Source organism: Orbicella faveolata, unplaced genomic scaffold (assembly GCF_042242905.1).
Source record: "Orbicella faveolata isolate gen_17 unplaced genomic scaffold, um_ofav_v1 contig_13, whole genome shotgun sequence".
Taxonomy (NCBI): Eukaryota; Metazoa; Cnidaria; class Anthozoa; order Scleractinia; family Merulinidae; genus Orbicella; species Orbicella faveolata.
The window spans coordinates 22,413,120-22,426,472 of NW_028301540.1; the positions used below are offsets into that span (position 1 = coordinate 22,413,120).

The window sequence follows — 13,353 nt, forward strand, 5'->3', positions numbered from 1 at the left end:
GAAAGTCTGATCTGGAGAGGTAGTTTGTTCCAGAGCCTTGGTGCCGCCACGGAAAAAGCCCTTTCACCTTCCACCACTTATCAGTTATTTGTAAGAATACTGGTCAATATCAAGATTTTAAAGTAGTTATCACTGCATTGAATTTTATAGTAGTAATCACCAGGCCTTTCTTGTTTCGGTAAACTAGCTATTATTCTTAGTTAAGGACTTAACTGTCTCTAGTTTATTTCTTACGGGAAATAGAGATAAGAGGGAAACGTAGGTAAGGAATTCGTGCAAAAAGCAATTTGATGTAGTTGGACGATCGACGATCGACGATCAAGCAAGAACAAAACATAGGCACGCAAGGCGTGCAAGAGTTACTTTTTTTGTGACCTGAAAGGCTGTGGAGACAGCAGCATTCACGGGACTGTATACAGTAATGATTTGGTTAATTTGGTTACGACGTACAATAAGAAAAAAGTTGAGAATTTATGATGTAGATACAATGTTACATTGGTAATAGTAAGATTTAGCAAATAGTAAGCCATAAAATTTTGCTTAAACATGTATGGCTGACTGGTTTATATTGAGGGTAGAAAGAGGCGAATTGAATGCTAAGGTCTTATTCATTTAACATTTTCGTAAGAGGGTATATTTAAAACATAGGCACCCTAAGTGTGTAGGAGTGTTTTCTTGGAATAAATGGGTTGGCGAGGTAGGAGAATGTATGACTGTTTTTGTGTCGGTGTTTCAGTTGTTGTGCAAAAAAAGGGGCTGTGAAAATTTTCCCTTTGTAGAGGGGAAAGCCATATAAATATATTGTATGCTTGCATATTAAAAGATGGAGAACCGAGAGATGATGTTTCAATAGGTATATTGTTATTGTGGATGGAATAACAGAAAAATAGTAGGTCAAAAACGTTGTAAAGTATGGGTTAGAAACAAAAAAGGGTGTTTGCTATTATTTTAAATTTATCGTATTTAGTAACATGTGTTTTTCATGTTCTTTCGATACCAAGATAAGGTTCAGTGATTATTTTTTATTTGCAATACAAAGGAAGAGTTTAAAAGTATAAGTACATGGCAAATTAGAGAGGTGTCAAACTCTGTGAAGCGACATGCATTGAAGAGCGAAAGAATGCAGATCTATGATCTGTAAAACATTTGCTGTAACAGAGTTAAACGGTTCCATTTTATTTATAATTCCTTCTTAACACAACATGAAGTACCGTTTATAAACGCGTGTGAAGCAAAAGAAACTTGGTAAAATACCGAAAGTTAAAAGAGAACATCAAGTGTGCAAATGTCACGAACTGTTGGAGTGGTGTGGGGTTGTTAACCCTATTTTACACTGATTTATTAATGATATAATGAAAATTATATATTTTTGTGCAGCCTCCTTTCAGTCGAAGATAAATCTAACTTGTTTTCCAGCAGCGACGGCGAAATTCAGACCACGATGAGTTGTTCTATCTTGTTCGCACCATTTAGAGTTTGGGGCGTCGAAGGCGCGGTGACACTTCAAAAGATATTTTCACTTTAGGTTTCGCTTTGGCTTTCAGTGGTCATGGTGCTAAATGGTCTAAAATTATTTTAATCGCTTCTCAAAAGGTCTACATAGTAGATGTCGTCTTAATTCATTTTGAGGAGAAAGATTTTCCATAGGGCAGGTTTCGCCGCGGCGAGCAATTGTTCATTCGTGTTCTTGAGGAGATTTTTCAACAAGGTGTAACGCTTTCAGAACCGGACACACAATCTATAATAACTTGGATTTTTTCTATAATAAGTTTTGTTCGTCGTTTTCAGAATATTGCCGCTGGATATTGCTGCAGAACATCATATCGTCGCTGGTTTATTTTGGTTACCACACATCCCAACTCCTGTAGGATCGTGCCAGTATAGACAACATTCATACTAGGGCGGCTCAAATTTTCATAAGTTAATAATTATCTCCGAGATTCCGAGAGACAAGTGACTAGCCTTTTCCATAGTGTCTCTTCTCTTGCTCCGGAAGTGCGGAAAGATGAGAAATCCTGGGAACTAGGTTTACTAGGACGAAGATTGTTGTTTTGTAGTGGCGTTGAAAAGAGCCATTTTTAAGAGCAATTCTCCAGGAAAGTGAAGCAAAGTTGGAAATGAAAAATTTTAACCCCCCTTCAATTTTTGTGTGGAGGTAGGTTACCCTGGGGGATAAACAAAAACAACTATATTTGTATCGGCAGATGTATCGTTACCATGGTAACCGCACTAGATGGCGTCGGCCTCAGGACCATGGTTTGAGCAAAAGTCCCACTCTCAAAAAGTAAAAGTAAACGAGTCTGGTTCTCGGGTGCGTGTGAACCAATTCAAATGAAATTCATACAGATGCTAGAGCCACTCTCCCAGTTTATAAACTTCGCCGTTAAAGTATTTTGGGTTTTATAAACAAGAAGAAAATGTTCGTCTTACTATGTTCCCTGTGAGCCATTTAGACAAGCAGGAAAAACAACCACAACCATATTCGTAATTTCTCCGAAAGTACTCTTTCCGCATAAACCAAATTAGTAGCAGAGATTACAAAGATATTGAGGTTTCTAAATATCATTATATCAATTTGGGGAAAACTATATTCTGGGCATGGGTGCTGAAGACACCTGGGGCAAATTGCAAAAAATTGCAAAATTTGTAATTTTGAGGGCTCTAGTATTTGGCTCAAACAGGCTTTAGAGAGAGAAAATCAGCTTCAAAAGTATCTTTTATCATCTTGTCTGTTACCTACATTTAGTTAATAGGGTTTTGGCCAAGGGATTTGATGAAATATAAATTGATACAAAACCTACCTTGAAGGTTTGGGAATTTCTTCAGGATGCTTTCGTCGCGTGGTTCTCTCCAGTGTCTCTCCTTCGCTCGCTCCATTTTCTTGACCAAATCTAGCGCTGACTCTAATCTAACGGTTACTCCTATCGAATATCCAGTTTGCCGTGTTTTAGACTAGAGATGATTATACAAGAAGCCCGCATACACTTGAATAAGAATAGTTGAAAGGTCAAAACATGGTCGTAATACTTGCGATTTCTGCCGTCGAGCACCTAAATTCATCAATATTATCCAACCAGGAAGTAAAGTAAATGTGTCGAGATCAATGTGCAAAAAAATGCATGCCTTTGAACAATCCAAAATAACGTCTTTGGCTAAAATCGAGTCAGATATCGCGATAGTCGATAGCCTACGTGTAGCCGTACCCACGCCCCGAGGAAAAACGGGCACATTTAAGGGCACATTTAAGCAGGAAAGCGGAGGAGCAAATTCGGTAACAGCGATAAGTAAGTGTACGAATGAGATTTATTTTGTACTTGCTGGGACTGCAGTGACTTTTACATAGGCAAAACGAAACGACGGCTTCATGATAGGAAAACGGAACATTTCAGGGCTCTCACTAAGAATGACCCCACATCAGCCATTGCCGACCATATAAAAGCCACAGGTCACAACATCAAGTGGGATCATTTTGATATTCTAGCTTCTGGTAAAACAGATTATCATTGTAAAATTGAAGAAACTTTGCTCATCCAAGAACTTAAGCCGGCTCTTAATGTAAACGTCAGCAGTGAGAAGCTGATACTTTATTCAGTAATAAGCTTAGGCTTTTATTGTTTTACTGTTAAGAAACAGATGTTTCTTAATCTCGTTTCTAGACCCCTTATTTACATTTCATATATAGTTTTCAAAAATTGTAACGATCTTTATTCCACTTTTGAAAATGTATGTTGCGTAGCATACGAAACGTCAAGTTATTAAAATGCGTAAGTTTAATATGTTTATCACCGCTATTTGTGTTTTATTCCTCGTTAAACTACGATGGTCCAAGAACAAAAGCCTTTAGTCTTCTTAGTTGCTAGCCTTCACTCATTGCAGTCACTTTCATTTTTCTTTCTTTTTTCCTTTTTTTTTAATGTTTTTGTTGTTTCTATTTTTCGAGCTGATACCAGTTTATTTTTGTTTGATTTAATTTTTTAAAATTTTATTTTACATATTTTTCGCGTAATTATGATAATTATTCGATGTTCCGGGATGTTCCGGAATGTTCCATGTTCCTGGTTTTATCGACGGCCGGGTGACGGTCAATATTCGAACGAAAGGTCTGAAGCGAATATAAACAACGGCGCTTCAAACGCGAGGATCGCGCCTGCCGAAATCGTCCAAAAACGACTGTTTTGCAGTCTACGAATATCCACAGGCGGGAAGTTTTTGTTTGGAAAGAGGTGAAGTTTGAGGTCCTTTTTTCTTGGTCTCTTAATTTTTACAGGTTAAAGCCACGCAACGTAATTTTCGCGTATTTGAAGGACTTGTTTTGATTTGTAAATTCCAGAGTCCGGATTCCAAATTCCGAATACCGGATTCCAACTTTACAGTTTCGAATTCTTCAGGTTGTAGATGAGCGGGGACCGGGACTGAGAGATGTCGCGAGCCAAAGCAGACAACTGATCGAGGGCTATCCAAAACGATGTACGTGTGATATATGCGGTAGTTTGGTGACTTAACTTCAGCGTATTACAGGTTTCAAAGTACATGCCAAGTTGGTAAGCTGAAATGCTGGATTAATTTTTAAGTTTGAGTTTATCGTTTGTAGCGAACTTGAATTAAATAGGTATTGTTTAACTGGAAGTTGTGGGTGGCGAACTGCGACGAACGTAGCGCATTTTCAATCAAATTGTCCAAACATTTCGAACGCTTTTAAACGTAAAGTTTTTATATTCAGTGCGAGTTTAGAAAATAGTTTGTATCTTTTCAACGCTGGAAACAAGAGTTGTTAAGTCGTCCGGGAGAAGTAGAAAGTTAAGCTCAAGCTTAGTTTTGCGGTGATCTGGATCAGGATCAGTGATCCGAGATCACTCGGATCATATTGCATCAGAGGAATCGATGAATCCACTCTGGTCACGGATTCATCGGTTCCAGATTATCCCAAAGGAACGCATCTTAAGTTTCTCATTCTTAATACTTGCTCGGATTGGACAATTCAAGTCCAGGCAAGTTATCTGCGATTTAAATTGTAGTTAAAGGAAACTAAAATTTGCTCAAGGCAAGCAATATTTTAGAATTGATTGTGTGAAGGGCAAGCTGGAATTCAAGTTTTTTTCGTGTTTTCGTGTCGTAAATAATTTTTAGCTTACGGTTGAGCGGTTAACAAGAGATTTGTGGAGAGCACACATACGTGGAGAGTACTTTCTAGTAATATCATTTATTTTTGGCCTGCTATTGCTGATGAGATTTTATTAATAACTTACTGTGTTATCAGATGATGTGAGTTTTTTCTTAGTTTCTTAGAATTAATAAAACTATAGTCAGTGACTCAAGTAAGGTACAAACAGTTTATTTACTTATTGTTTTAATGCTGTAAATATAAATCTTGTATTACTTTTCAATGAATTACATGTACTAACCCAAAATTGGGGTCTGGAGAAAATTATAAGAAGAGATATTTACATATTACATTATTTACATACTGCAACTTGCTGGCCTTAATTTCAAGTCAGTTATAGTAAATCAGGATGTGTGTCCAAATTTTTTCATAATATTATAGTACGAGCACTGCACATAATATGTATTTTATGTGGTCAAATAAGGTATGAAATATTTTGAAAAACAAAATGGATGGCAACTAATCACTTGGACCACATTATGGATTAGTTATACCAATCTGCCCACCTCATAATTTTTGTGTGCAATAGTCTGTGTGGGCCAACAAATAGCAGTATATAAATTTACTTAGATTAAAATTTTTGCCTGAGTTAATAACATAATAATTATATTGACCCCAGTGTGCTTACAATAGATACCATTTGAGGGCATTAAAATTATGCAATCAAAGAATGCAAATTTTAAAACGGGTGTGACAGATATTTCTGTTATTTGCTTGATCAAATCTATGTGGGATCATGATATGGAAAAAAAATAGGCCCTTTGCATGATCCGGTCACATAGTACAAAATTGTACTAAGTCTATACATGTAGGTCTTTTGTAAATGTTTACAATTTTGAACCAAAATTGGAATTATTACTTTGATTGTCTGATTGCTAGTATAATTCTCTTAGGTTTTTGATTTCTATTTGTTTGGTTCAAAAAAATATATTGACCTATGTATCTTTTTTTTGACATCACAGCATGACTTGAAGCTCATGTCTCCATTTGGCATGCATTGTGACATACTGGAAGTGGAATTTCTTGTGTTCAGTTGGCTAAAATGTGTTGAAGAAACAGCAATATCCAATTTTATTTTTTGATTTCTGTATGATAATCTTGTATAAATTCCACTGAGCAAATAAAAGAGATTTCTTTCATAGACACTTAAAGATAGTAACAGAACACAGTGTATGATTAGATCTCTTTTCTTGAAACAACAACAGCAATGACTGTAACTTTTGTTAAGTCCTGGTGCAGGTTGTTCAAAAGTTGGACAACATTATCCAGCAGATAAAATACTATGTAGTGAATAGTGTCCATAGTTTGTTTACGCTTATCCACTGGATAGTGATTTATCCAGTGGATAGTATTATCCAGCCTTTGAACAATCAGAGCCTAAAATCTAAGAAAGTATTTTAAAACATGATTTGATCTCTTTTTTTAACAAAAACAAAACTCAGTAAAACTTTAATTTGTAGTCCTGAAATCTAAGAAACCATTTAACTTTAGTAAGTATGATTGTTTTTATGTAGACTAAATGTAAAATGTTTCTAACACAAGATGATATCATACATGTGTCCTTTTAGTTCTGGGTACATGTATAATAGAATGTTTGTCAATCGGCCTTTGATTTTCAAGTAACCTGTGATAGGTTACTTTGTGAAAATGGAAATAAATTTGTAAGGGGAACTCATTTTGATATAAATGGTTCTACACAAAGACATGTTTTGATGCAGAGGTAAAAGGTTATTTGAAAACAGTATATTTGAGTATTAAAGGTAAACTCAAACAATATTTGGTTTAATTTTTTCTTGCTGATCAGGCAGATGTAGTGCCGGAATTGTGTCTGGATTTCTTCTTGGGACAGCAATCTAGAGTGTAGAATTTGGATTTTTATTTAGACGTAGATTAAGTTAATGTGTAATTCCAGAAATATCCATACCTCCACCACAGAGGGAATTTCGTGTAAGCCCCCGCTCCTCCCTGGAATTTCCATTTTGTAAACACAGAAATAACCCCTACCCCCACCCTTCCGGAATTTCCACAAGTATTATATACACTCCTCATGCCCTCTGGAAAAAATAGTTTTGGTAAGAAAGTGTGTTAAAAGTTAAACTTAACACTGCAACATTGCACATCACTGCTGTTTATTCTTGATCGATTGTGGCATCTCAAGATACACCAGTGCTTTCAGTAAGATTTGAAGTAGGCCTCTCCCTTTTGTTAGCATCCTCCGGAGCTGACAAAAGGGGCTGAAGGCCCCTTGACCCATACCCCCTAGAAGATTTTTGAAATCGGGAAGCTTGGAAACACGATTTCCAGTGATTTGAGGCAAAATATTAACACCTAAGCATTCATTATTTTTATCAGCTTACTAGCCCAATTTTTAAGATCTAGTATTAATTTTGTAATGTATTGTTCAAGATGCAAACATCGATACCGATACTAAATAGCAAGGCTCGAACACAAAAATGAACTGTTCAGAAAATTAAGTTACATACTGTAGTCAAGACCTTTTAAAAACCAGTCATTCGTGATATATAAGACTTGGCTTGATGTTAACTTCTTGCACCATATTAAAGACTTACCTGATTGTGTCCGTGAGCTTTGCGAAGTTGAACTAGAAGCAGACAGAAACGACAGCATGGCAATTTGCTCTGGAGTGTGACCTTTAGTGACGATGATGTTTATGACAACGTCAGGTTTACACAAATGAAAAACGACTACTTGTGGCTTTTAAAGTGGTAAAATCACAGGGTAGTGTATAAATTAGCTATTTCGTTGGTTTTTTAATGTTTTTATTAGCTTTCCAATAATAACTAACCATTTAATAGAGTGAATTGCTAGTTCCTTTTTATTTGACTCCATAAGCACATTAATGCAGGAATACAGCCGGTGATTCCCAAGAGAGTACCTGCTGGAGTTCCGGCGGGAGACAAGTCTTACTGAAAGCACTGTACACACAAAGAAAACATACAGCAATTTATTCAAACATGCTCTAAAAGAAAATAGATAAAATAGTGACTTGTCAAATTACCTTCCTATATGACTAAGTCCCTTGGTAAATGTGGTTCAATTTCATTTGAAGGACTGATAAGATAAATGTAAATGAAATTGACACCATACTTTTATCGTGAAAACAGTCGCTAAGTATAAACACACTTGCGATGAACGCCAATTTTTCAACAAAATTATATACCAATGGACAGAGATAAACGAGAATGAGAAATTCTCAAGTTTGTAAAATCATAACATCATTTCTGCCTTTAAAAAGAAAGTAATTTTCATGAAAGAAATCGACTGCCACTCGACAGCTTTGAAGACTGATGCAAAACAAACAATCTAGGCTAGTCACCAGTGCTTTTCAGTCCACAAAGTTATTTCATGTGACTGGTAACAAGTAATGGCGGCCGTTTCCATGCAACAGCGTGTTCTTTGCATTTCTCAGCTTCTAAATTGTTTTTTGAAGAAAGAAAATTTATTTTAAATACGATGCGATTCAAATGCAAGTATTTAAGCTTCTATTTTTCCATGTGAAGGATCTATTTAGTAGGTAAGAAAGGACTTTTGAACAGTTAGATCGATATTTGAATCCGTATTGAAGTTAAGGACATCTGGAAACTAAATTGACCATCCAACCTCCCACCCCTCTGGAATTTCCTGGGTCTTTAACCCCCCCCCCCCCCGCCCCTTTTCTCCTTCCAGAATTTCCAATTCCCTCTGTGGTGGGGGTATGGATATTTTCTGGAACCATACAATACAGATTTTAAATCAAGTCAGATAACACAGTATTGATTGATCAGGTCATGCTATTTGTTCCTCATTTAGTTTGTGCTAGTGGTTGAAGCTTATGAATTCAGGTAGTAATAAGACTCTGCATACAACATAATTTTAGAGTACCAGGATTGTGTCCATGTTTCTCCTTGGGACAGCAGTCGAGTGTACAAGATTCTAACCAAGCTATATTATCATTTTGGTTGAAAATGTTTTCCTTTACTATAAATGATGCAATAAGAGAACAGTTGCAGACCTTATCTTTGAACTATTTATTAGATAGTATTATTATAGTTCACAAGTTAACAAGTGGAACTTGGATCCTTTAAAAGGAGACAAAGTGAAGTATGTTTACCTGTTCCCACAACAGCTTGTGTTCTCTCAAAGAAGAACTGATATTTGTGGTGACCTACATGTAGATGTATAATTGAGAGATACCTGTAAGAGTTTTTTGTTACATGTATTCACATCGTTTTCATGGTTAAATTAGGCTATTTTTTGGATGGCTTAGAATGGCTACAAGGAATTAACTAAAAGCGAGTTTAGTCTTCAAAATACGTCCAATAATTACAGTGGTGTAGACATGTTGAATAGAATTACTGTGAAATTTTAGCATTTCCTTAATGGTGATTTGAGAATTAATTTAATACCATCTATGAAAGCCTTTCTGTGCCAATCACTCCTTTGCTTCAAAAATTTAGTTTGGTTGGTTAGTAGGTTGACATTTCTGTACAAGAAACATTGAGCTGTGATTCTCCCCTCTCGTCCATTTTTTGTTTACCATTTAGGAAAAATATATTTCTTGGGATGATAATGAGTATTGAATAGTATTTTGTGTATATGCCTGTCCTATTTCCTGTAATTCTACTAATATTGCCTGAATTGTTTGGTTATTCATCATCTGATGGTAGTAAATGCTTTGATAAAGTACTGTTACAGTCATAGATTAGAAGTAATTAATAACTTACATTCTGGCACAAGTCTAGGGTTGTGGTCATACTACATGCAAGTGCTTTACGTTCTGCAGAAGTCTGAAAGAAGAAGACATTCTAGTTTGTTTTTTTTTTATAATAAGGGGAGGATAAATGTTACATTTCATGATTACAAGAAATTGAGTTCTCTTTTTTACCATAATGCATGTTGTAGCTGCAGCGTTTTTGAGTAATTTGACAGATGTATCCATGAGGATTAAATTCTTTTAAGTATCTGTATATAAATTTTCCATCCATTTTCCTGAAAGATAAGTTGAATAAGCAATAACCTTCATTTGGTCTGAAAATATGCTGAGATCTTTGTCTACAGACGTTGTATAGATCTGTTCTGAGAACCAAACAGTTTTTGAAAAGCATGGCTTAAGGAAAAATATGAGCCTTGAGGCACAGATAATGTCCAAGGGCAAGTATTCAAGCATATGGTACAGCACAAAAGTAATGCAAGTGAAATGCGCAAATTTCATTTTTTGTCTTTGTGAATTTTCATCGAAAAGTTGCACAAAAATTTGAGAGAAAATTCAATGCGGTTTGAGCAATATTTTGGTTGAACAATAGGGTAAATTTTGTGGGATTTTCAACACCTCAACAAAAATTTGCGATGAATAACGTTCTTTTGCCAGTAAGTATGCAAAATTTTGCTATGCACAGAGCAGAAGTTTGACAGGGTATCAAGGAAAGTTAATCACGTAATTGATTCAATCGATTGTTCATGTAATTTACATGAAATATATTTTGATAATGCTCTCTCATCAAAGGCCTGCAATGCGTGCAGAGAGCTTTATTATCTAGCTCTCTACATGCATTGCAGGCCTATGATGAGGGAGCATTATTGTTGTGAAAAGCTTGCTGTAGTTTAACTTACCGATACATGTAATTGATTTTATAACACACTACTGACACAAAAGTTTCTTTTGTCTTGTGTATCTTAAGTTCACTAATTTTGTCAACTTGAATTCAGCCTCAGAGCACGGTACCTAATGTACATGTACGGACTCTGAGTTTGTTTTGGGAACGAAGCCAACACACAATTTCAGCTTCTTGAAAAACTTACTCGTGCAAATTAATTCTAAATTGAACTCAAAACCATATGATTACCTATTACCTATATTTTTGTAACATGTGCAATTTCGAAAATTGGGGAAAATCACTTGGATATTCCTTAGAGGATGGAATTTCGATAGGTAACTTAACTTAGATGAGATTTTTATGTGCAAGGAGTGGAGAATAGTGAGAATTGTTGCAGTATTTTAATTAAATTGTGGTATTTACCATCTCTTTTAGCCTGCATATCAATTGTTGCACTTAATGGTCTTGTAGAAGTTTGATGCTCTGTTAGATATAAGTTGTATGTATATGATAAGTTGTAGAACGTCTTTATACATCTGTTACAACATTAAACTATAAGCTTTTTAAATATGTTTAAGATTTATATACACAATACCATGACAAAAACAACAAGACAACAAATTTTGGTAGACCAGCCATCATCTGAACACTATAGTTATATTAACTGTTATTTGAAAGTTACAAGATGATGTATCTGACCCGGGTAGGTTTGAAAAGTGGATAAAGTATCCTCTAGATAAATCACTATCTAGCGCAGAGTGTGGTTTGTTTTGCCAACACTTATCCACTGGATAGTGATTTATCTGGTAGATAAGTGTTATCCAGTCTTTGAACAGCTAGGCCATGGGGATTATAGTAGAACATTAATGTGAATACTTTGAGGTTTCTTACTTTATGTTAAACAAACATCTTTGAATCAAGGGACATTTAAATTGCATACTTCACTGTATTTACCTAGATAGAATGTTCTTGTAGTTGTGGATGACATGCTTGCAGGTCTGTTTTTGTATTTCTGTCAACATTTTGCAAACAGAAGTTCAGTATTGCTGTTATAAGGGGAAGGTGACTCCAAAAAAGCTTACTGTACTTTTTTTTGTTGCCACTTGTGACAATTAAACATTCATTTGGCTTTTCTTACACATTCAAGTACATGTATCAGCCTCTAAAGTGTCAGCTATTCTGAAGAAATTCATCGTGAAAGAAGCCCACAATTGGACTTAAGACACCACTATTTTGAAACTGCACTTAGCAGCCAGGTTGCGTGTATGTGACGTTATTCCGTCCAACTTGAAATTGGTGGGAAGCACAAAAATCTGTAGATGACTTGCCCTCTCTCATAAGGTCAGCAAAATGCAATTTTTTTCCAACTGATTATCTACTCCTCTATCTTCACTGCCGTCATTTATGAGGTTTTGAGCACATTTCGCTCGAAATGATATGGCTAAAGAGCAGCCATAACCAAGAGTGGTAGTTGTTGGAAATCGTGGACAATATCCATTAGATGGAATGTTAACACAAAAATGCGGCCTGGTTGCTGAGTGTCATTCAAATTGGTAGCAATGATGTTGAATTTTGGGCTCCTTTGAAGATGAATTTCATAAAGAAAAACTGTATTTTAGAGGCTGAAACTTTGGTGAATAGCTTAACTTAGTGTGAGGTTTTTTACCTACATTGACCAAAAAAATACTTGTTTGTTTTTTGGAGTGAACTTCTCATTCAAATTAAACTAATTCTGCACTTAATATTTGAATAATGAATCTTATAAAGGTAAAGGTTTAATGTAAGTCAAGTGACCATGTGGGGAATTCATAGAAAAGTGGTATTGTTGTATTTTAAATTGTGTTATCTCTTTTGAAAACAACATTCCTAGCTTGTAGATGTTCTTGCAGAGATGCTCTTGGTTTGATGATTGGTTAGATATAAGTTACATTTATATATATACAGTAGTAAGGTGTAGAACAACTTTATACATCTGTTACGATATTAAACAATAACTTGTTTAAATATAATGTTGAAGATTTATTTACATAATACCAACACAACAAAACAACAAGACAACAAATTTTGGTAGACTGGTCATCATATGAAGACTATATAACTGTTCTTTGATAGTTAGGGGCGAATCGCACCTGAGCCACAGATTTCAAATATCCTGCAGAAAACTCCACAGAATTTGGCCAAAGTTTGTCTTTTGACAATTTGACTGTTGTCCACACACCATTGCACTGACATTTTGTTTACGTTTGACAAATCGGAAATGTCTTCATTTCGTTTTCATCTTTCATTTGGTGGGAAATCTTATTTCATAACAACAAAATGATCGCAAGACGTTTTGTCTTACAATTTCAGATGTATGTTCAGCTGAGGATGATGCTGATAATGTTGTTTCTTGCTGAAATTCAACTACATGGACAACCCACCTTTAGCTGGCTAGTCTGCATGCACACATTACCTCTTTCCTTTGTTTCATACAGAAAAGAGTTCTGTGATTTTCTGTTGCTTTGAATTGCAGTGCATGTCATATGATGTCAGCTTGCGGGCTATAGACTGGCTGGTGTGGAGGGTTTGTCTCCGAGGAGTGGGAGGGAGGGGAGAGGG

General features: G+C 35.7%; 2 long non-coding RNA genes across 2 annotated transcripts; one reads left to right on the forward strand and one right to left on the reverse strand.

The window, feature by feature from the left end:
- The first annotated feature begins 4,303 nt into the window (after positions 1 to 4,303).
- On the forward strand, positions 4,304 to 6,304 carry LOC149115624 (uncharacterized). The gene is made up of 2 exons (XR_016206251.1): positions 4,304 to 4,541; positions 6,124 to 6,304. It is a non-coding gene; the product is annotated as an uncharacterized LOC149115624 (long non-coding RNA).
- Positions 6,305 to 7,969: 1,665 nt separating this feature from the next.
- On the reverse strand, positions 7,970 to 8,540 carry LOC149115625 (uncharacterized). Its single transcript, XR_016206255.1, has 2 exons — positions 8,181 to 8,540; positions 7,970 to 8,097 (listed from the first exon to the last, which is right to left on the reverse strand). It is a non-coding gene; the product is annotated as an uncharacterized LOC149115625 (long non-coding RNA).
- Between the last annotated feature and the right edge of the window lie 4,813 nt (positions 8,541 to 13,353).